Consider the following 24497-nt stretch of genomic DNA (forward strand, 5'->3'; position numbering starts at 1 on the left):
GCGAGGAAGCCAAGCCAGGACCCAAGTCTGGCATGGTACAGAAACTGAGTCCCACACAAACCTATACATCTGGCAACTGTACAATGAATACACTGTGATGTACTCATACAATGGACTGGTATAAAGCAGTGAAAAGGAGAGTGTTAGAGACACACAACAACATACATATGGCTCATAATGTTGAATAAAAGAAGCATGACACAAAATAATACCTTTTTATATGACCCACTCATAAAGTCCAAAAAAACAGGTAAATAAAATTCAATTATAATTTTTAGGAATTCATGGTGAGATGGAAAAGCTAAATCAAATGCTCTGAAGTGATGACTATAGAAGTCAGAGTAGTGGTTCATTTGAGGAGAAGGGAAACGACAATGGTTGGGACAGGCTCTGGGAGGCACTTTTTGGTCTGGCAACATGTTCTTCTTGTGGTATCCCAGAGCCAAAGTGAAGAAGCAAGATAGTGGAAAGGGTCAACTGTTTTAAATGCTGCTGATGAGTACGGTAATATATACTCATAACCATTGGATCTGACACAACGGAAATCAGTAGCTATCTTGAATTCTTTGGAGTGAAGTCAAGAGAGAGAACAGGGAAGAAAAAGGAGACGGCTGGTGTAGAAGACCTCTCTCAGAGGTTTAAACGTAAAGGAAAGGATAAATGTAGGGCTGTAACTGGAGAGGGAAAGGGTTCTGTTTTGTTTTGATTTGTGTTTAAGTTGCAAGGTGAGAAGTATCTAAGGGAATTATCTAGTAGACGGGGAGAACTGATGAAACAGAAGAGAGGGAAGGCGTGCTAGGACAATGTCACTGAGTAAGCTAGAGATGATGGGATTTTGTGCACAGTAGAGGGGTAAGAAGAATTTGGACAACTCATACATAGTTGCATAAGAGAAGATAGAGTATAACTGCACAGATGCTGGTAAGTAGGTAGCTGTGGTCATGGGATATCATAGAAAGTCTTTCTTGATTATAAAAATAGAAGCTGAAGATGGGAATGAGAATGGGAAAGAAGGATTAGAGCTGGAAAACAGAAAAGATACGGAATAATCATCTAGGCGAGAGCAGAAGAATTAAAGTACTAGGGAGAAATGGTATCACTTCCTGATCACTAACGTTTACCTGCACTAATGGTTTACCTTCCTGATCACTAACGGTCCACTGGTGATTAGTGATCAGGAAGGTAAACTGAACAGATAGCCTAACTATACACACATTTGTCCAGTACCTACCTAGCAGATGCAAACACAAGTAGGCAAAAAGAGTAAGGACAGAAGACCTCTGAAAAACTAGAAAATTACACAGTATTAGAGACTCCTCTCCAGAACATTCCCAAATAAGAAATAAAATTTTAGACTTAATAATAGTAATTAACTATAAAAACAAGAAAGCAAATCATCACCTAATCTATTATAAACCAGACCAATAAAATTCTACACCTTGATATTGATAATTTTTACAAGGTAATAGGATTTAGTTGTATTCAGACAGTAGGATAATTCTTAATAGGAACTAAGAGTTCCAGGAAAATATTCTGGGATTTAAGAGAACAGCATATCAGTTTTCCAACTGATGTAATGTATGATTTGTAGCATCTAAGGAAAGGATTTTTTTCCCACCTAAAAAACAGAAGACTAGTAAATTTTTTATTATTTGGGTAATTAAGTGAACAAATAAGGAAATATTCAGCAGTTTGCCATTGCTCAGACTATTATTACAAGGGCTATATTTAACAAAAGAATATGCATTATTAGTAATAGCACAAATTTGATTATGGTAAATATTTTAACAAATTTCAGTAATTACCACACTTATTAAAGGCAATACATTTATAAATGTTGGAATTCTTACTTTTTCTGCACAGAAAAACAATTTCTAGTTCTTAAAGTAGATCTAACATCACATGCATGTTTTCAAAATAGAGTGTAGTTGCTTTCCTGCTTGTATGTGAAAAGTACTGCATTCTACATGAAGGAAAAGTCCATACTCCAGAAAATAAAAAGGAATCTGAATCAAATTATTTTCTAAAAATGTTACTGAATATGTTTAATTTCATTAAAATGTTTAAATTTTATGCAAAAAGAAAGAAAACTTTTTGGACTTACGATATGCTTTTAGTGAAATATTTATCATTTTTTGGTATAGAAACAAGAAGGTAATGACTATTTTCTTTAAAATCTCTCATAAAATAAATACATCACTAGAAGAAGGAATATAAAATACTTCATTATAGCATTCATTTTAGTAATCCTGATTTAGGTATTGACAATCTGTTTTTAAAAACCCACTTAGAGATTTGTTGAGAATCTCAAATTGCATTCATGCATTAACGTTTACAGCATTCAGTGTCAAACATTTAGCTATATTATTTTAGTAATCTAAAAAAAACTGTTTTGGGTGTGTGTGGGTGTGTAGAGTGTGTGTGAGGGGGGTGTTCTTTACAGAAGGATAAAACACAGATACTGAGTGAAATATCTTATAGATAACTGTGTACTTTTCCAACGGAGAAAGGACACAACTAGCATAATTTTAAGTATTTGCAATAAGAGTTTCAGGGCTGGGGCATTTCACTGAGGAGCATCTTTATAAAAAGGAACAAAATATCATTATTCCAAAAGAGTGTTTATGTAATACATGGCAAAACTAACCAACATAAATTCATTCAAAAAGAACAGAAATTTCCATTTTAAGACTGGTTATATAATAATAAATGCTGAGAAAAGAAAAATAATTAATACCTAGAGCACTATTAAATTTTTCTATTAAAATATGATAGACTTGTGTTCCTGGTAAATAATAGCAAGATAGTTAAAAACGAACTTTCATCGAATGAAAACGTTTGATTTTATGTAATTCCCTATTTTGAATATCTTTTTTCCCTTGTATTATAAATCACAACATGAAGTCAAAGTCCAGTCTTTGGGCTAAAACAGTTTTAAAAAGGAGTAAAGCAAAAGAAACACTCTCCAATTCACCAGTAGCAAGCAAACAAAGGAAAGTGGGTAGCTCTGTGCTATAAATATTGGGTAATGAAAACCTAGAAAGAAAAAGACATTAAAAACTCAGAATTATTTTTGAATTTTACAAAACATATGCATAAACTGTATATTGCATTACACCTGTGATGTTTTGGCCAGTGCCACATAATAAAACACACTAATATATGCAAAGTAAAAGCTATAAATACTCACTATATGCACGATAAGTAAAGGCCATAAACAGTATGTGGTACAAGACTCCTAACAGAACCCCATCCTCCAAAAACATTACTAAGAAAAGAAAGTGGGCCAAAAAAATCCTAAGAACGTTACTAATATCCTCCAGTTTGGAGAGAAGCAACTGAAGAGGTGAGCACGCAGCCCTAAGAAAAGACAAGGGAAGACTTTTAATAGAAGTCTCTGCATTGTTGGGGGATCTCAGAAGACATGACTAGCTACTTGGGCTCATCATCTCCAGTTGGAGAAAATAGGAAAACTAACAGAAGTAGACCCTCGTAGGAGACATCTGTACCATTTCAGAAAGCCACGCCCAAGTTGTCCAGAACAAGGGTTGTGGATCTCCTTCACCTACCCCTGAACCATCAGGCTTCAGAAAGATAGATAATATAGAAAACCAATCGTCAAAATGTAACAAATCAAACAACAATCCAAAAGATTAGAAATATGACAGAGACTTGACCAACGTATGTAATGACAGAAACTTCCAGAGTACACTGTTAACCATGAACTGGATGCAGATATATGTCATGGAAACAATGCAAACAGACTACAGTTAAACAACACAAAATCCAGCATGTGAATAACAAGTGCAATGTTCAGTCATAAAGGACAGATAACCCAGAGGAAAAAAATTAATGTCCCACTAGTATTTTACACTATAAAAAACCTTTAAAGAAAATCAAATCATTTTTTTGTTGGGTCTTCTGTTAATTGCAGCTGACAGCATCACAACCGACAAGGACTTTGCATGGAAACAACCTAAGTGTCCATGGAAAACAGAAGTAAGCCAATGGAATATTTTTCAGCCGTAAAAATGAAATATTGCCATTTGCAACAACATAGTTGGACTTGGAGGACATCATGCTAAGTGAAATAAGTCAGAAAAAGATAAATACCACAGATCTCACGTTTATATGGAAGAAAAAAAGAGCTCAGAGATACAGAGAACAGATTGGTAGTTGCGAGTTAAGGAGGTCCAAAGGTACAAACTTCCAATTAAAAAATAAACGCCATGGGGAAGTAATGTACAGCATGGCGATTGTAGTTAATAATACTGTATTGCATATTTGACAGTTGCTATGAGAGATCTTAAACATTTTTATCACAAGAAAAACTTTTTATAATTATGTATGCGTATAGCAACAGATGTTATATAGCTTATTGTGGTGATCATTTCACAATATATACAAATACTAAATCATTATGTTGTACATCTGAGCTAATATGTCATATGTCAATTATCTCATATGTCAATATCTCATTAAAAATCATAACACAGAAATTGAAAAATAAACAAAAACACAAGAGAAATACAAATTTAGAAAAAATACCACTACACACCCAAAAGAATAGGAAAAATTAAAAAAAAAAAAAACTGATAATACCAAGTACTAATGTGAATGTATAGCAAGTGGAACTCTCATATATTGCTGATGACAATATACTCATAAATTGCAAATTAGTACATTTCTCTGGAAAACTAGTCAATAGTATCTACTAAAGCCAAACATACGCATATAAGTAATTTATGGCCCAACAATTTACTCAAGTATGTGTACAACAGAAATGTGTGTATATTCACCAAAAAAAAAGTCCAAGAATGTGCATAGAGCCTAGCACCATTATTTATAATAAACCTAAAACAACCCAAAAGTTCATCAATAATTATAAGCAAAATATGCCAAATAGAAGCAGATATGTTGTGTGAATCTATTTACATACAGTTCAAAACAGGCAAAACTAATTGACAGTGTCAGAAAGAACAGTAAGTACTTTGGGGCAGGGCAGACAGGAGGAGTGGGCATTTCTGGGGTACTGGTAACTTCTTGATCTGGATGCTGGCTACAGAGATGTTTTTATTTTATTAAAATTCACCCTGCTGCACTTTTTGATTTATGTGCATTTCCATATGTATGTTATATTTCGAAAAGGTTAAGTTTTTTAAAGGCTAAAAGTACTAAGTACAGTGAAGTTCTGAAGCAAATGGAATTCTTATCCACTCCCGATGGCAACAGAACTGGGTAAAGTGACTTTGGAAAAACCATCTGGCAGTAACTACTAAAGTTGCATATGTACATTCTCTTTGACTCAGCAATTGCCCTCCTAGGTTTATGTCTAATAGAAACATAGAAATTTGTGTATAAAATACATGAACAAGCATGTTCATAGCATTATTACTGAGCTGAAAGAAAATCCAACTATCCATCATATAATGGAAGATTTTATTACAAAGAAAATAAGTATACACTGCTACATTCATTAAAACGCTATATACTGTTCAGAAATGAAAATGAATGCATTAATACTACACGTGGCAAATTTCTCAAACATAGTGTTGACAAAGGAAGCCGGACACAAAATAAGTGAAGCAGTATGATTCTAATAATACAGAGTTCATACACAAGCAAACTCATTCATGCATTTAGAAGACAAGATGGTGGTTAAATTTGGAGAGAGTGGTAGCATGGTTGATTGGGAGAGTTTAAGAGGGAAGGAAGTTTCTGAGCTGGTGGCAATGTTGTGTTTCTTAACTTGGAATGGTGTTTACTCAAGTGTGATAATTCATCAAGGTGTACAAAAATGGCTAGGCTGTTCTTCTGCCTGTATATTATACTTTCATTTAAAGAGTTTATTGAAACAAAACATAGATTTTTATCTTTCTGCCCAACATTAAACACCCATTTCCTTAACAGACAAAAATATCTTTGCTGCTTCTCCAAAAGGAAGTAACACAAGGTCTCAATTACTGCATCTATATCTAAATCAGGTATCTCTGACTTTGTTTACTCCCGAAGTTATTTTACAATCCTGTCTCTGTATTCTCTAATTTGTGGCCTATATTATTTTGTAGTCTAATTTACAATCTTGTTACATTAACTATACCATATAATGTGGGAAAGAAAGAAGAAAAGGAAAACAAACTATATTTAAATTATGTTCATAATAACTTAGTGATAAATATACGCCCTAAATGTCGAAAAAGAAAATATAGCTGAGTGCTATAAATTCTTATTATCAACAACCAGTCAGGAAGCCATAGTTGCTATTTATGACTTCCTTCCTACATCATCCATTACAAGTCTCCTCTGATTTCAGTTACCACCCAGCTTGTCAGGGTGCTCTACTCAGCCAATTTACCCATATCTTCATTTCTGAGCTATCTGAGCCCATGAAAACTAGATGTGTAAAGTCTCCTATTAATTTTCAGCTCTGGACTTGATAGTATAGGAGGTGTCCCAACAGGTATCCTTGCTTCCATCCATATCCCTTCCTGCCACCATTGTGTGAAAGAAATCCTACTTCCTCCTCTAAACAGTCAGAATTCAGTATACAACTCTAGATCCTGTTTCTTTTTATATCTGCTCACCCAGTGACATGAGAAGCCCCATGACCAGTTGCTATTTTCAGCTTCTAATTAAAGGGCTCTTTCTTCTGTCCCCTGGTGGAAACATGTGTCTCTTGAGTACTAAGAGCTCTAAACCAGAAGAATTCAAAGTCACGGAAAAAGGAAGCAAACTTTTTATAACTGGGCCATTTATTGTAATACTAAGAGGTGGTATTGATATTTAACAACCTTTTCTCCCTATAGCCATCCGTTGTGACTGAGGGTGCCAAAGCATTATTATGGTCATTGGCTGAGATCACATAGTATATCCTGTAGGGCTGCAGCCCTATTTCTAAGGCTTTATCTCCTAACTTCTGCTTTAATAGGCCTCACCATCCCCTTGGAATCCTATGTGTGTCATCCTCTAGCCTTACTCCTTTCGGTGGAAAGTGACTTCCTTGGTCAGAGAAATGTTGTTTGAAATAACTTAATGCAAAGTCCATGTCAGTTGTGATGCTGTCAGCTGCAATTAACAGAAGACCCAACAAAAAAATGTGGTATAAACAAAAAGGACATTAATTATATCATTTAACAGTAAGTTAGGTGGTTAAGTTTGTTCCAGAATTGATGAATTCAGTACCTCCCAAAACTCTTAAGCTTCTTTCCCACTGTTTTTTAGTGTCCTGTATAGCAAAAGGCCATATTCACATTCAAAGAAGGAAAACCTCATAGGATTAGTAGAATTAAAATATGTAAAGCACTCGGACTGGTGTCAGGCATATAATAAACACATTTGTTTTACAGAACAAATGTTCACCAATATTTTTATCATCATCATCATTACTATTATTCCTAAACCACCCCTAAGCAAAGAAAATGGAATCACCACGATTGTTACAGAGCTCTAGTCTAGGACCAGGAAGAGATCCAGCCTTTTCTAAGGAACCATGGCTGCCTGACACCTGCACAAACCTTGGTGCCAATAGTTGGGAGGAAAGTCACATCTGGCACAGCATTTTTAGTACTCGCATGTTCACTACGCTAGCTATATCCATTATTTGTTTACATAATGTAGATAAGTCAATTTCTCTCCAATGCTAGAAGAGGGAGATACTTATTAATAATGCCTTAGGACAAACTGCCTGACAAACACACACATAGCATATAACATATTCATTCAGGGGATGTGAGGCCAATAATTCTAATATTGATCAGGAAAAAAACTCTGACCTCATTTTCTCCACAAAGAAATCACTGACAACTGTTTTTGGAGTAGCATATCTCCAGATTTCAAGTCTATTTAAAATAGTGAGAACATATGCACTTCTTATTTAATTTCTCTCCAGTTTCATCTGACCATCTATTAATGACGTATACTCCTAATAACCTCAGGAGTTTCAGAACAGAAAATTACTGATTCAAAATATGCATACTGCCTGAGTGAATAGCAATAGGATGATTAATGAACTGATGTTTTGGATGATTTTAAAGATTCAGTTGATTTTGGGGGAAAATGATATTAATGTTTGTGCAGATTTCACACAAAGCAAACGTCACTCAAAATTTCAATTTACTGATCCCATGGGGAAAGAGCCGAGGTCCATGAGTCTACTTCTGCATTCTGTTCCCTCCTTCTTCTTAGAAGGTATACTTTATCCCCTACTTACTGAGTGGAAGCGAAATGTCAGTAAAAATAGTATATATCAATAACAATGCACTAATGTTTATTAAGATCTTGCTGTGTTTCATTCCCTGTTTTAATTACGTTGTATCATCTTACTTTAATCTGGTCAACAAAGTATGAAGTGGTTATTATTATTAGCCCATTTCATAGATATGCCAGAGCCAAGTTGACTGCCTCGTGCAAAATCACTCAGCAGGTTAGAGTCTACAACCCAGGCAGAGGCACCTCTCCTAACCAGGTCCCAAGAAATGACATCTGCTGGGATGTAAGCTGGACTTGTTCACTAACCCCAAGCTTAAGACATATGGTTTATAGGCCTTAGTATTAGTAAATTGACATTAAAGCTCTACCAGGACTGATTATATGCAGGACTGGTCCACACAATTGTCAGAACAAAATCTGTAATTTTGTTAATTAAAAAATCACTTTCAAACAATGATCAGTTTTCTATAGCTTACATAACAGATGCAAACTGACCCATTTATATGAAAACAGTTATTTGATGTTCCTTGTTGAAAATTATTTTGTCCTTGTGCTTTATTAGGTGGAATGTTTTACACATAGCATTTTTAACTCACAAATATCCCATGTCTAAAAAAATCTAATCTAAAATCACCTTTTATATCACATGTCTAACAGTGACGTCAAATCTAATGCTTTTAAAAATGTTTTTCCATTCCTTGTCTCAAAACATGTAACATGATTATAGAATGCTTCCTAATTAGGTGTCAACAAATATTTGTTGAGAACCTATTTATGCTACATGTTATACGAGGCACCAGGGAAAGAATGAGTAGAAAAGCCTTTGCCCTCATGGAGCTTACATTTTAATAGAAAATGCAGACTAATAAAAGAAGTAAACAATTAGTTAAATAGATATCATAAGTGCCACGAAATTATTTAAAGGGGTGCAGGGAAGATTGTCAGAGAAGATCATTCTGACAAAAATAATATTTAAGGATGAGAGGCCATTGGCCATGTGAAGAGAAAGAGAGTTCTAGGAGGAAGAAAGATCATGCAACAAGACCCTGAGGCAGGAGAGAGCTGCTTACTTTTAAATATGGCCAGCATGTTTGGAACATGTAGAGAGAGCACATGCATGAGCATAATTAAATTACCATAGCAGACATAATGACTCTAACTAGGCTTGTCTTTACTCTTCCTAGTCTATTCATCTGTATTCTGTAGTCCTGAACTGCTAATGAGTCAGTCACTATGTTCCAGTTCCATAACCAGAGGCTAAGCTGTGAATATCAACCCTCGTCAGACATATATTGCAAATTCACCATATAAAAAGCAATGGGTTAGCCACTCAGGATACAAAGATGAGTTTGATTTTATACCAGCCCTTGTGAAGGTCAAGTGGCATCTACGAACAAAAATGCCAATAAACTCAGGCTTGCGTGACAAGTGTTCAGGGTGTACATGATTGCTCAGAGCGACACCATAAAATTATGGAAGACTGACTAGGCAGGGCCATCTTCCATTTTGAGCAATGCATCGAGGGGATTTTCAGCGTATTCCTTTCTGATGCATTATAGCCTAACTTAGGAGCTCTGATTGGTGCTCCTTGCAAGTTGCAACTTAGTTCTCGAAGAGAAATCTGTCAGCATGCATACTGCTTGCTTTTAGTGTGATCTTTGATTGGGCTGAAAATCTTTCTAAACAAATCTTGCCATCTCTTGCTCTCGTAGTTTTATCAAGTTAATTACTCTTCCATAAGAGGTGATTTCCTGGGATTCAGTGAGCTGACATTGCTTCATGTTAATTTATTCAAGGCTGAACAGTTACATTGATTAGACAACTCCACGGCATCAGGTCTCAGTGCTTTCTGGAGCTGCTCTCTTTGAATTTCAATGCAGTTAGTGATAGAGGAGTGAGGCCAGTATGTCTTCTGCTCTCACCTCTGTGAGAAGTTCAATAAATTTCTTTTAAGGTTCTTGTTAGGAACAGGCTGTCTTTGTACAGTACTCTGAAGGGGATTCTCTTAGTTTCAGTAGTACCAAAGGTTAGATGGAACAAGCTTATTGTGTGGTGCAACTTATGACCTCTCAGGATAAGGGTTCTGTGTATAATGAAGAGTATTCCATTAAAAATGGCATTTTGAAGAATGCTGGTAGCATGGTGTGCACCTAGCAACTGGTATGGGAAAAGTGCTAAGGTGAATTACTGACATTTCTGCATGAGTTGCAGACAGAGTTATGTAATATATGGAGGCAAACTATAGAGCACAACAAAGCACAAAACTGAAGAAGAAGGTATGGCTGTTGGCTAGTAAACAGCTCATCTTGTCACATTGTTTTAGTGTGGTGACTTCCTTTCTTAACTCTTCCCTTTTTATAACTCATATCATGCCCCAAAACAGTTTTGATCATTTTAAAATATACTTTAGAAAGCGCAGAGAGCTTCAAAACACAATTCCAGAGAAAATTCACCAGGATTTCTGACTCAGAGAGCTCTTGATAGAACAGAAAAATGTCTAAGAAGATACCTAAAGAAATAATGATGTTTTAGGACTCGCATATCAAATGTTTCATTTCCAGTAGTCGCTAACAAGTACTTTTTGCTGTTATTCCCCTTCATTACCTCAAACCTTCTTTTTAAAATTGCTATTCTCATCAACCTCGGTTAGTGATGCATTAGAGGAATAAAGGAAGTAGGAAATTGGCATCCAATGTACAGAAAAAAGGGAAAGCAGTTAGCAGAAGAGAAAACAGAGAATTCAGTGTAAGAAATCAGGGCAACCAGGGCCGGAATATATAATGCCCAAGACATTAAGGAGGGCAAAAATGTCTACAATATAAGGGGTGGAAGTTTGAGCCAGTCTATCAATATAATAAAGAGGCTTGAGAGAGATGGAGAACTTGGGGTAATTCAGGTTACAAACAATTTGTTTACATAAATGCATTATGTACAATTTTCAGTCTGTCTATTCAAGTGTGTAATTATGTTCTCTCATAATTAAACTTAGTTTTTGTTGCAAGCTATTGCTCTGTGGTGGAAAGTTCATCAAAACTGCTTGCCAGGAGTTGGGTATGAGTTCCATGTGAATAAACAATACCTGTGAAATAGAGAGAAACCGTCAGGTCTCATTCAACCTCTTTTCATGCTGGCCACAAATGGGGAAGCCCTTAATCTCTCCTGGCCTCTTTCATGGAGGAGACTTAGTCCTGTTGCAGTGACACTCTGATCTGGTCCATCGGAGATGGTAAATTTAGTGTCCTCTGCAGATGCGCTACTCCATGTTTCCCCGAAAATAAGACCTCGCCGGATAATCAGTTCTGATGCGCCTTTTGGAGCAAAAGTTAATATGAGACCCGGGCTTATAGTACAGTAAAATAAGACCCGGTATTGTATTGTATTGTATTGTATTGTACCAGGTCTTATATTATAGTAAAATAAGACCAGGTCTTATATTAATTTTTGCTCCAAAAGACACATTAGAGCTGATTGTCCAGCTAGGTCTTAATTTTGGGGAAACGGGGTACTCCCTTCCCCATAGTGGACCATGCAGGACTTCTGTGAGGTTAGACATGAAGCAGGTCCATGTATTCTGTGACTCCATGACTTTCTAGAGTGCACGAGTCCTTCCTTTCCCCAACCCTAAAGGGAGAAGAGGACGTGGCCAGAAAAACTTACTCTTATACCATCACCTTTCCTCTGGGCCCTAGGTTTTTGCAACATAAAAGCCAAACCTTTGGAAACCCAGAAGTCTTTCTCTGTGTTTCTGTAGCATCGTGACCCTTTGAGACAAGGATCAATGACTGACTGAAAAGAAAGAAGGACAGGAAGGAAGGAATACAAGAAAAGCAGGCATGTGACATTGTGTGGGGGGGACCAAAAACCGGTACCCCTTGAGTGACATCACCAAGATGGCAACATAGGTCATTCCTAATTAACAACTATTCATCGAAAAGACACCACTGAGAAAATATTAGAACACGGAGGTGAGGCTAAATCACCTGCTGCACCACAGAGACCAAGATAAGCAGCATTAGAAGGGTAAGACGAGCAGCTGTACACTGAGCACATGTCCCCTCCCCCAGGCCAGTGCTGCAACACACTGAGAGGTCTCCCCTGAGCCTATGATTCTTCCATGAGAAAAGAGAGCCCAGACTAGACATCCAGCTCCCCAGCATTGTGGCTCACTTCTTGGGACTCTCCACTTTGACCTCACCTCACGGGAAACACAGAAGAATGTATGGGGCTTGGCCACCAGAAATCTGATTGTGACAGAGAAAGGGGGTCAGGCTTGCAACAACCAGTGCTCAGATCTTGGCAGACCAACTTCCTACCTGCAGTGGCCAAGCAGTAGTTCCAACTAGCAGCTTTGCTCACCTGCAGAGCCAAGACAGTGCTGCAGTCTGTCCAGGGAACTCAGTGGGTCACAGGTCAACCAGATTTGGGTCCGCAAATGAAGAATCTTGCCAATCCTGGACAAGGTGTGCTTTCCCCACCCAGCCCTCCCCGCAGATAGGGGAACTGAGTCAAAGCACAACCCACTAATGAGTGTAGCTCCTGGCTCTGCCTGACCAGAAAGCCTGGCCAGAACATCTGGAAGCTGCTTAGCTCAGCAACACTTGAGCAGATTTTGGCAGGCAAAGCTGATCATCTACAGAACAAAGTCAGTGAATGGTTTAGCCAGGAGACTTGGGGTGTAAGTCAGCTTGAATCAAGACCAAAAATAGGGAGCTTTGCTCGGCATGGAGTTGTTTCCCTGCTGCACCCAGGCAAAGGACCTAATTCACAGTTTCACCCACTGCTGACTACAGCCTTCAGCTCACCCTACCAGGGAACCTAACCAGAGCACATGAGAGGCTGCATGGCCATTCCAACATCCCTGCTTACAGTGTCACTTAAACACAGAGCGTAACCTGTGGCTTACCCAATCTACAGAGCAAAAGTGGTGGCCCCATTTGGCCAGGAAATTTAACACACAGTCATACCTGATTTGTGTTCCCAAACAATGAGCTATGCAAGCCCTGAGGTCTGTCCTGCTGCCCCACCAGGGTAGGGAAGCCAATTCATAGCACTGACTACCTCTGAGTATAGTACACAGTCCTAAGATTCCTGATCAGAGAACCCAGACAGCCACAGAGCCCATCCTACAGCATTTATTGGGCTGGGAACCAAGCCAGCAGTCCTATCCATCTGTTCTCAGCCAGTGGCACCCCACTCCCACCTCAGAGATGGGGTGTTCAAAAAAAAAGACCCTGATAGCAAGCCCCACATGCCCAACGACATGACCAGCATACACGTCCAGAACACCAAGCTGAGCTGACTGGTAAAGAACCGTCTCTGCCAAAGCGGACCTGTAAAGCCTGGTAGAGGAAACCCCCTATTTAAATGTGCAGATACCAACATAAGGAATCAAGGATCACAAAAAAGCGGGTAAACATGACATCAACAAAGGAAAACTAATAAAGCTCCAATAACTGACACTAAAGAAATGGAGATCTATGAACTGTCAGACAATTCAGAATAATCCTCTCAAAGAAGTTTAGTGAACTACAAGAACGCATAGAAAACTAAACAAAATCAGGAAAACAATGCATGAGCAAAATGAGAAGTTCAACAAAGAAATAGAAACCATCAAACACACACACACACACACACACACACACACACACACATAAAGTAACAGAAATTATAGAGCTGAAAAATACGATTACTACATGTAAGAATTCAATAGCTTCAAAAGAAGATTCAACCTTTCAGCATAATCAGTGACCTAGAAGAGATATGTGAAATTATATAGTCAAAGAGGGAAAAAAATTTAGAAGAGTGAAGAAAGCCTACAGGACTGATGGGACACAATCAAAAGAAATAATAGTCACATTATTGGGAATTCCAGAAGGACAGAAAGTATATTTAAAGTAATAATGGCTGAAAATTTCCCAAACCTGGGGAGAGAAATGGATATCCAGATGCTTGAGGCCCGAAGGATCCCAAATAGGTAGAACCCAAACAGGGCAACATTGAGTTCATTACCAAGTTCCTCACCACTAGACCTGCTTTATAAAAAGGGAGTTCTTTGAGTGGAAGTAAAGGATGATAATTAACCTCATAAAAACATTAAAAGGTATTGAAGAACTCACTGTTAATGATAAACACATTGTTGAAGTTAGATTCCGTTCTATGGTAAGGGTGGCATGTAATTTACTTACAATTCTTCTTTTAAAAAAATTTAAAGCAGTAAAAATAATTATAACTACAATAACCTATTGGATAAATATTATAAAAAATATGTGAACTGAACATCAATGACCAAAAATGGGAGATGGAGAAAGAAAAGTGTAAAGTTTAAGAATGCAAAAACAAATTGTTAAAAAGAGACAAAGAAGGTTAGTACGTAATGATAAAGGGGTCAACCCAACAAGAAGATACAAAAATTGTAAATACTTATGTGCCCAATATCAAAGTATCTAAACACTGGAGAGATAGTATCTTAAATATTTCGTATTAAGAGATATTGTCTTAAAATGAAACATATATTTTTGGCACCCTCGGCATATAAAACAGAAACTAACAGAACCAAAAGAGAAATAAACAGCTATCCAATAATAGTTAAGGACTCCAACATCCCATTCTAAACAAAGGATTTTCATTAAAAGAAAATCAATAAGGTGACAGTGGATTTGAATAACACTATAAAACAAATGGAACTAGTAGAATATTCTACCCCATAACAGCAGAATACATATTCTTCTCAAGTACACATGAAACATTTTCTAAGATACACCATATGTTAGGTCACAAAACAAGTCTTAGCAAATTCAAGAAGCTTATTTGACCACAATGGAATGAAACTAGAAACCAATAATGGGAAGAAAACAGGAAAACTCATGAATACATGGAAATTAAACAACACTCCTAACAACCAATGAATCAAAGAAAACAAAAATAAAGGGGAAATAAAAAGGTATTTTGAGAAAAACCACAATGAAAACACAACATATACACAGAGGGTGCCAAACAAATGCACATACATTTAAAGAAAGGAAAAAACTGTATTATAATTACGCTGATGGTAACCACTTTGAGCACCTCTTGTAATTGCACAAGTCAAACATGACTTGTATTCAACTTTTGTTATCGGTATATATTGAGTATTACAATTTTAATACAGTTTGTTTCCTTTCTTAATGTGTATACATTTTTTGGCACCCTCTGTATATATATAAATGGAATATTATTCAGCCATAAGAAATCCTGCCATATGTGACAACATGGAAGGACCTTGAGGGCATTATGCTAGTAAGTCAAAGAAAGACAAACACTGTATGATCTTACTTATATGTGGAATATGAAAAATATTAAAAAACAAAGTCATAGAAAAACTATCAGATTTGTGGATACTAGGGGCAGGGGATGAGAAGTAGGAAATTGATTTGGATGAAGGCGTCAAAAGGTACACAATTATAAGACAAGTTTTGGGAATGTAATGTACACATGAAGACTATAGTTAACGTTGTATGGCATATTTGAAAGTTAAGAGAGTAGATCTTAAGAGTTCTCATCATAAGGAAAAAAACACTTTTTCTCCTGGTTTTTTGTTTTGTTTTGTTTTGTTTTTGTATTTATATGAGATGATGGATGTTAGCTAAACTTATTGTAGCAATAATTTCACTATATATATAATTAAATATATTATATATTATACATATTATATAATATATAATAAATTTCACGATACATAATATATATAAAACGTTTTCCTTATATAAAAGGATACTATTTACAAATTTGTCTTTCTCCAGTTTTATTACGAAATAATTGACATACAGTACTGTGACTTGACATATATACCGTGTTTCCCAAAAATAAGACCTACCCAGAAAATAAGTCCCAGTTAAGATTTTCAGCCAGACGGACGCATTTAGTACATTATGATGATGTTCCTGAAGAAGATGACATGACTGTATTTGAATAAATGTTGATTGTTGGACATGAAAAAATAAGACATCCCCTGAAAATAAGTCCTAATGCGTCTTTTGGAGCAAAAATTCATATAAGACCCGGTCTTATTTTCGGGGAAACGCTATATATATGTCAAGTCACAGTACTGTATGTCAATTATTTCTTAATAAAACTGGAGAAAGATAAATTTGTAAATAGTATCCTTTAATATAAGGAAAACGTTTTCCCATTATTCATTAAATGGTTAATTTGCTTCACAATGCAGAAGGTGCCCCATCATGCCTTAGAAGTCTTCTGCTTTTTCCATGCATACTATAGAAAGCATGACAAGAGTCTATAGTCTGTTAATTTGATGATGTCTGGGTCTTTACCCACTCAATGAGTCTGCAGATTTTACCTTCCGGGAGTATTCTGTCTTCCAAGTACTTAACAAGGTGCTTTAAACATTGTAATTCATGAATAAGCATTTGTTAAAAATAAAACTAATTTACTAGTTTTAGTATTCATTTATTTATTCAAACATCCGTTGAGCCCCTACTCTGTGCAATGCTCAAAGTGCTGAGGAAGCAGCAGTAAACAAAGTACTTGTCCATAAGGGAGATCTGTTACAGTGAAAGGAATAGACAATACACAACTAAACACGCAAACATGTAGGACCTCAGATGGTGATGTCTGATATGGAACAAAGCAGAGATAATTAATCAGTAGGTAGGCCAGGAGGGAGGGTGTGGAGAGAAGAGGGTTGCTCTTTTATTTATGTTGGTCAGAAAAGGCCTCACTGAGAAGGGAATATTTGAGATTGACGGAGATTGATCCAGAAAGAGATACAAGCAAGAGGAAAGGATCTGAAGTGAGCATGCTGAGCAAGGAACAGCCCAGAAGCCAGTGTGGCTGGAACAGAGTGCACGAGGGTAGTGCAACAGGGGATAAGGACAAGGAGTCACGGAGGTACTGGCCCTTTTCTTTTGTTAACAGCTCCTTTGCCCACCCTTCTTCCTATAAAAACTCTCCATTTTGGGCAACCGCTCAGAGAACTCTTTTAGTTTATAGATGGGATGCTGCTTGATTCATGAATTGCTTAATACGATCTTCAATACGATCTTCAAATTTACTTGGTTGAATTTTGTTTTTTAATGACAAGAAGAAGTCAGGCAAGGGTAGGAGCAAGAAGACTAGTTTAAGGGGCTTTGAAATAATCAAAGTAGCCAGGTGGCAGTGGCTTGTTCCAGGATGACAGCAGGGGCCGTGGTGAGATGCAGTTTGGTTTCTGGATATGTTTTGAAGTTAGCACCCGCGGGATCAGCTGTTGATACAAACCATTTGGGCATTATGGCTTCGTGGACATGTAATTGCACCTTCTCTCCATCAGTTCACTTCCCTATCCAATCATAGCTAAACTCTAAATCCACTAGGAGAAGTTTCAATTAGCATTAATTAGAGTGCTACATTTTGAGCAAGCTGACTTTAACTAATAAGAACGACCTTCATGGATGTTCCTCACAGCAACATGTCAAACATTTCCTCACCTCCTTCTCTGTCTTCACCTTCGGCAATCTAATTGCTTCTCACTTCACATGGAGGCCTTGGGATGACATTGCAGGAATTAGAGCATTATCCAAAAGAGAAAAACTCTTGTCCCAGAAATTAAAAGGCTAGCTCTCTTTCTAAGACAAGTAGAACTTGCATTGGACTCCTAATTCTTTTGGTAATAAAATTCCTGATCTATGCAATGCCTTTTTCCCATTTCTCAAAACTACATGCTAACAAAAGGTCACAAGCTGGCTCCAGTTCCCTGTGTACTTTGCAAGGTAATATAGTTCTGAAAAGAAAAGCTTAATTTAAAGGTCAAGATACAAAATCTATTTTTCCTGACTATAAAATATTGAACATTTCCTTAGATTCATGGACCATGCTTCAGTAGCCTGGATGGTATCAACATTCCTTTAAACTAACGAGATTTTTTTAAGTTCAAAAAATTGGAGAGAAAAAAACAAAGCAAAACACACAAGGACTAAAGTCTTTATCAATTCAAAAAGTGTTGAAGCTTACTTACATCCATCATTCCATTTCATAGAAACATACTAAACACGTTTTACATGACCTTGCTTAATAATACCAATGTTTTTTTCTATTTTTCAAACAAAGTTCACTTTATACAAATGGTCAATAAGTACATGAAAAAATGCTAAACTTCACTAGCTATTAGGGAACTACAATTCAAAACCACAATGAGATATCACCTAACACCTGTTAGAATGGCTGTCATCAACAAGACAAATAATAACAAGTGTTGGAGAGGCTGTGGAGAAAAAGGAACCCTCATACACTGCTGTTGGGAATGTAAATTGGTACAGCTACTATGGAAAACAGTATGGAGGATCCTCAAAAAATTAAGAATAGAACTACCATGTGATCCAGCAATCCCTCTCCTGTGTCTCTACCTCAAAAATCTGAAAACATTTATTCGTAAAGATATATGTACCCTGATGTTCACTGTAGCATTATTTACAGTGGCCAAGACATGGAAACAACCAAAATGTTCTTCAATAGATGACCGTATAAAGAAGAAATGGTACATATACAAAATGGAATATTACTCAGCCCTAAGAAAAGATGATATACTGCCATTTGTGACAACATGGATAGACCTTCAGATTTTATGCTAAGAGAAATAAGTCAGACAGAAAAAAATCAAGAACCACATGACTTCACTAACATTTGGGATATAAAACTGAAAGCAACACAAGAACAAGACAAAGAAACAAAAATTCATAGACACAGACAACAGTTTAGTGGTTATCAGAGGGTAAAGGAGTAGGGGGTTGGTAGAAGAGGGAAAAGGGGATCAAATATATGGTGATGAAAGGAGAACTGACTCTGGGTGGTGAACATACAATGATGATGTATTATAGAAATGTATACTTGAAACCTATGAAATTTTACTAACCAATGTCATCCCAATAAATGTAATAAATAAATAAATTTGAATAAATTGAATTTTAGTATCAAAAATGAATTCGGTCTTAAAATCAGAGTATGTTCCCCCCAAGCTGAAAAAATAAAAATAAAAAAAAATACAATTCCCAGTGAGACTGAGATGAAAGTTCTTAACAAGAGTGCATCAAAATGACATGGGTGTCAGACACTCTTTCAACACCATAGCCAGTACTCTGGCAGCCCAGGTCTCTCTCCAGGCTTCATGATACTTGTAGAATTCTGCCCACTCCAGATATTGCCTTTCTCAGCCACTGACCTAAACCTAAACACTTTACTATAATGAATGTCAACGATAATTATATATATATGATTATATATATTATATATTATATATATTATATTATATATATACACACACATACATATATACATGTATATGTATATATACATATGCATGTGTATATATACATATATGTATATACATATATGTACACATATACATATGTATATATGTAAATATACATATATAGACATATATACATATATACATATACATACATGTATATGTATATAGGTGTATATGTGTATATATATATATTTTTTTTTCCTACAAGAAATGAAGTACAGCATAAGGAATAGAGACAGTGGAAATGCAACGGCTGTATGCGATGTCAGAGGGGTAGTAGATTGGAGGAGGGGGGGTTATCACTTTGTGAGGGGTATAAATGATAAATGTCTATTAGTGTTCTGTACATCTGAAACTAATTTTAAAAAAAAACTTTGCTATTGCCTAGAAATTCCGTGACTCCCCTTCCCAGTTCCTATTATACATTTGTTCCTTTTTCTCTTGTGTCAGGCTATTTCATAGTTCATACAGACAGCCACAGCAACATACTTCTCCTACAGGCCATTACTATTTACCACTCAGCAAATACTTTTCTTCCTTTGTTAATTCTCTAAGTTAAAAATTAAGGATATTTTGTTTGCTTCATAGGTTAATTTTAATCATGCTAGGACATGGCAATAAACAGCCTAAGGGACAGAAGGTTTAATCTTCTCTCTTAAGCTTTACTCTTTGTGGGGGAAATCATGACAAAGAAGGCACAAGGAGTAGTGTGACTCATGGAAACATGAAACAAGGACAATAAAACTGCTTTCGATGTATATGGTACTTTCTAGGGAAACAGAGCTCTCTCTCATTGAACTACGAATGTAGTTCATGACATCATTCATTCATCACTTATGAATGTAGTTGCACTGGTTGTTTTTTGGTTGTTGTTTTACTTTATTTTATTTTGTTTTATTTTTACAAATATTGGGAATGCTGTAAGATTCCCTACACCTCCTTTCTCACGACTTTTAAGAAATACTAGAAAAGCTAATAACATTTTAGAAATAACTCCCCTTGCTTAGTTGTAGCTCTGTGGAGTGAATAAAATGAATATAATGAAACTTCTTTTTAAATTATATATTTTACATATAACGGTACATATCAACTATGTAAAAAATAACAACCATTTATCATAAACCTAAATAAATTTTAAAAATAATTCTGCAAACTATTTTATACCATTCTAACTGAAATAGTAAAATTATTTATGTATTTATTTCCTGTTAAAAAATTAGTGCTTACCAAGTCATTTTCATTACATAAGGAATTCCTTGACAATATGATATATACACATTAGAAAAATCAAATACATATTAAAACTGATGGCTTCAATAATGATACCGAATCCAAAACTCTTTTGTCACATTTATGGGGACAAGAATTTATTCATTTAATTATCCTCAGCAGGATAAAAAAAGAATGCCTAGCAATTTTAGAGTGCAATAAATATTGGTTTAATGAATAAATTCATACCCTAAATTCGTGTTTTTTTTTTTCCTTTACCAAGATTTGACCAAAGTACAACTCAGGATGGTCAATCCTTAACCATTCCTGCTACCAACTTGAACCTTCATAACCAAGTCCCAGCCCTGTAAAGACTTCTAAGTCTTATCTAAATTGCAGAATATTTTACACCAGTTTGCTACAGTTTGGGTTGAAAAACCAAACAACAAGAAAATAATTTCCTTCTGGATTATAAAATTGTTTTAGGAATCTAGAACTTACACTCAAACTTGGCCCTGGTAGAGGAATAAGAGAAGATCAATACAGCTAAACAAATAATTGGCAGAAATAAATGCTTCATCCTTTATCAATCGTACAAATGTAGACACCCACACACAGAAAAACACACAGCCCCAGGAGAAAAAAATAAATAAATAAACACTAACCTGATTGGATACAGACTGGAAAACTCCCATTTACTCTGTCTATATGTCCTGGTAAGTTACAAAGAAACAAACCCAGAGGCTTCCACTTTGCAAGAAAGGAAGAAAGAAAGACTGAAAGGCAGGCAGGAAGGAGACTCATTCACTGTTGTCTCAATTTTTCATTATTGCTATGACCAATATTTGTATTTGGTGATCGCTGGGATAATACATGAGCCTAGAGGTCAGCTCCTGCGTGCAGTAGGTACAATATCGTTCATTTCAAGTGGTTGATACATAGGGTCATTAGACTTCTAAGAATTCAAAAACCCCATGAAGGAGCAATAGACTGAAACGTTTAATTAATAGAAGTATGAGCTTAAGAATTCAGTTATAAATCAGTCTGGAGACTTCTGTGAGGCAGACATTAAGCCCCCTTTTTTGTTTGTTTGTTTGTTTTTTTAATGAAACTTATCTTTCTAATACGAAAAATTTCCCAGGAAGTATGTATTTCATCAACAGAGTTGAAAAATAACAAGCATTATCATGCAGGGCGACCTGCGGGGTCTCAGCTCCCGCTCCCCACATAAGAACGCAAGATATGGTGAGGCCAAAAAGGAACACCGACAAAGCCATAGATAGGGGCGTCAAACCAATATATTCTCGCTGGCGGCTGGGCTGGAGGAACAGGAAGCAGGAGCCACACTGTTCGCAACCTGCTGTCCACTTCTCTGCAATCTGCAACCCGCACTCCTCCGTTCTAACTGCAATCCGTGCTTGCCAGCCCAGCCACCGTCTTCTTGCTAGCCCCCCATTTTCTTCTGCTAGCATAGCCACAGCAGTTATATTAGTGGCCAATGGCTCACTGGTTACAGCTGACGGCCATCTGATCACAGTTGATGGCCATTTACTACTCTAGCCAGCACCTTTCTATGTGACGCCGAGAGCCTGGAAACTGCTTTCTGGGGTTCTGTCCCCACAATTATTTTTATAAAAGGCAAGTGTAACTACAAAAGTTTTCATTCTAATATTTTACAAACTTATTGTTACTCCCATTACCTTATCAAGAAAATAGTTGTCTTAGAAACTATTTTGGCAATAATCCAACGATGGTTAAATGTGTTCCACTACAATTTAGATAGCTGCCTTCATTGCCCTTCGAAATTCTTTTAAGAGAAAGGTGGAGTATTGTAGCAATAAAAAAACTTAGAAACCAAAGTAAGTATTGCTTTCAAAAAGCTGACCAAAAAAGTGCAATTGATTATGAAAAGAAGAAAACATACCAGAAAACGACTAGATACTGTGTATTTCTTTGAAATGGATAAAAACAGTTTAAAAAAATGAATGAGTTGGGGGATATGTTTTTTTTAAAAATCAGTAAATCAAAAAAAATCAGTAAATCAATCACTTTATTTTTAATAAAAGCTTGATTTTTCATATAACTATACATAATACAAACAAAATTGCAATAAGTAAAATAAATGCACTTTTTGGCCAAGGTGCATTGTTATGTACCATATAGAGAATAAATGAATCAAAGATATATTCAGTCATTATTTTTACGTGGGGATGTCAGGTCCATTTTAAGTGTTTTAGAAATGTTATCTCTTGTGATCCCCACAATAGCACCATGAAATAGGTAATGTTATCTCCATGTTAAAATAAGGATTTTTTTTTTATGTTATACTTTTGAAATAACTTGGTGATTAGAACATTCCTAAAAGGTAGTTTCCTACAACTACGAAAAAAAGGCAAATCACAGAGGACTATTTGTTAACTTCTGGCCCTTCTCAAAAATAATTTGAAACAACAAACAAAATACAGGTTTACAAAGTTAATAAATTGCAATAGTATTTTAGTACCATGAAAATAAAACGCAAGCAAATAAATCATAGTTCCTATCTCAGAAATAAAAGATGTTTAGCCATGAGTTCCTCCAGGGGAGACACATTTGTTTTGCGTTTTGTTTGTTTGGTTGTTTTCCTGAAACCAAATTCTAAAAGAATGTCTCATAATAAGGATTTATATAGAGCACATTAAATAATGTAATAGACGGTGTCAGAAGTAAATGAAGGAGATTTCATATGCCTCTTTCTTATTACAACCTCCATAAAAACTGAGAGTATCCCATGACACAGCAGAGCAAGGAGGGCTTCTAGAAAGGACAAAGCTGATGACCAAGTACAGTACTTTCTAGCTGTGGAATCTGACGAGGACAGCTTAAAGCCCGCTGAGGTGTCAGCGTCAATTATTTCCCTGAGACGGTCTTTTCTAATATGTGCCTGTCACGCGGGGTACCCTGCTCACTGCGCCATTTGTCGTGCAGGGTCTCAGCTCCCACTCCCCGCCCAAGAACGCAGGACACGGTAAGGCCAAAAAGGAACACCCACGGAGCCATAGATAGGGGAGTCAAACCAATATATTCTCGCTGGCGGCTGGGCTGGAGACACAGGAAGCAGGATCTACATAATCTGCCTAACAGCAGTCCGCGCTTGCCAGCCACCATCTTCTTGCTAGCCCCCATTCCTTTCCTGCTAGCGTAGCCACAGCCGTTATATTAGTGGCCAATGGCCTACGGGTTACAGCTGACGGCCAACTAGCCACAGCTGCTGGCCATCTGATCACAGTTGATGGCCATTTACTACCCGAGCCAGCACCTTTCTATGTGAGGCCGAGAGCCTGGAAACTGTTTTTTGGGGTTTTGTCCCCACACTCCACCCCTACAGGGTCTCGCCTCACAATCTACGCGACAAGCGTCTTCTGCGAGGGGCCCTGTGCAAGGAGCCTGGAGGTGAATGCACTATCCTGAACACAGCCAGGCTCTCTGGACACAGCCAGGGTTTCTCAGGGCACCACCACAGTACTTCTGGGCACAGCCAGACATCCTGGGCTTCTTAGGGTACCACCTGTCTCCCCGGGCACAGCCAGGTTTTCTCAGGGGACCACCACAGTACTTCTGGTCACAGCCAGACTTCCTGGGCTTCTTAGGGTACCACCTGTTTCCCCGGGCACAGGCAGCTTTTCTCAGGGCACCACCACAGTACTTCTGGTCACAGCCAGACTTCCTGGGCTTCTTAGGGTACCACCTGTCTCCCCGGGCACAGCCAGAGTTTCTCAGGGCACTGCCACTCTCTCTGGACACAGCCAGACTTCCTGGA

Source organism: Rhinolophus hipposideros (genome assembly GCF_964194185.1).
Source record: "Rhinolophus hipposideros genome assembly, chromosome: 16".
Lineage (NCBI taxonomy): Eukaryota > Metazoa > Chordata > Mammalia > Chiroptera > Rhinolophidae > Rhinolophus > Rhinolophus hipposideros.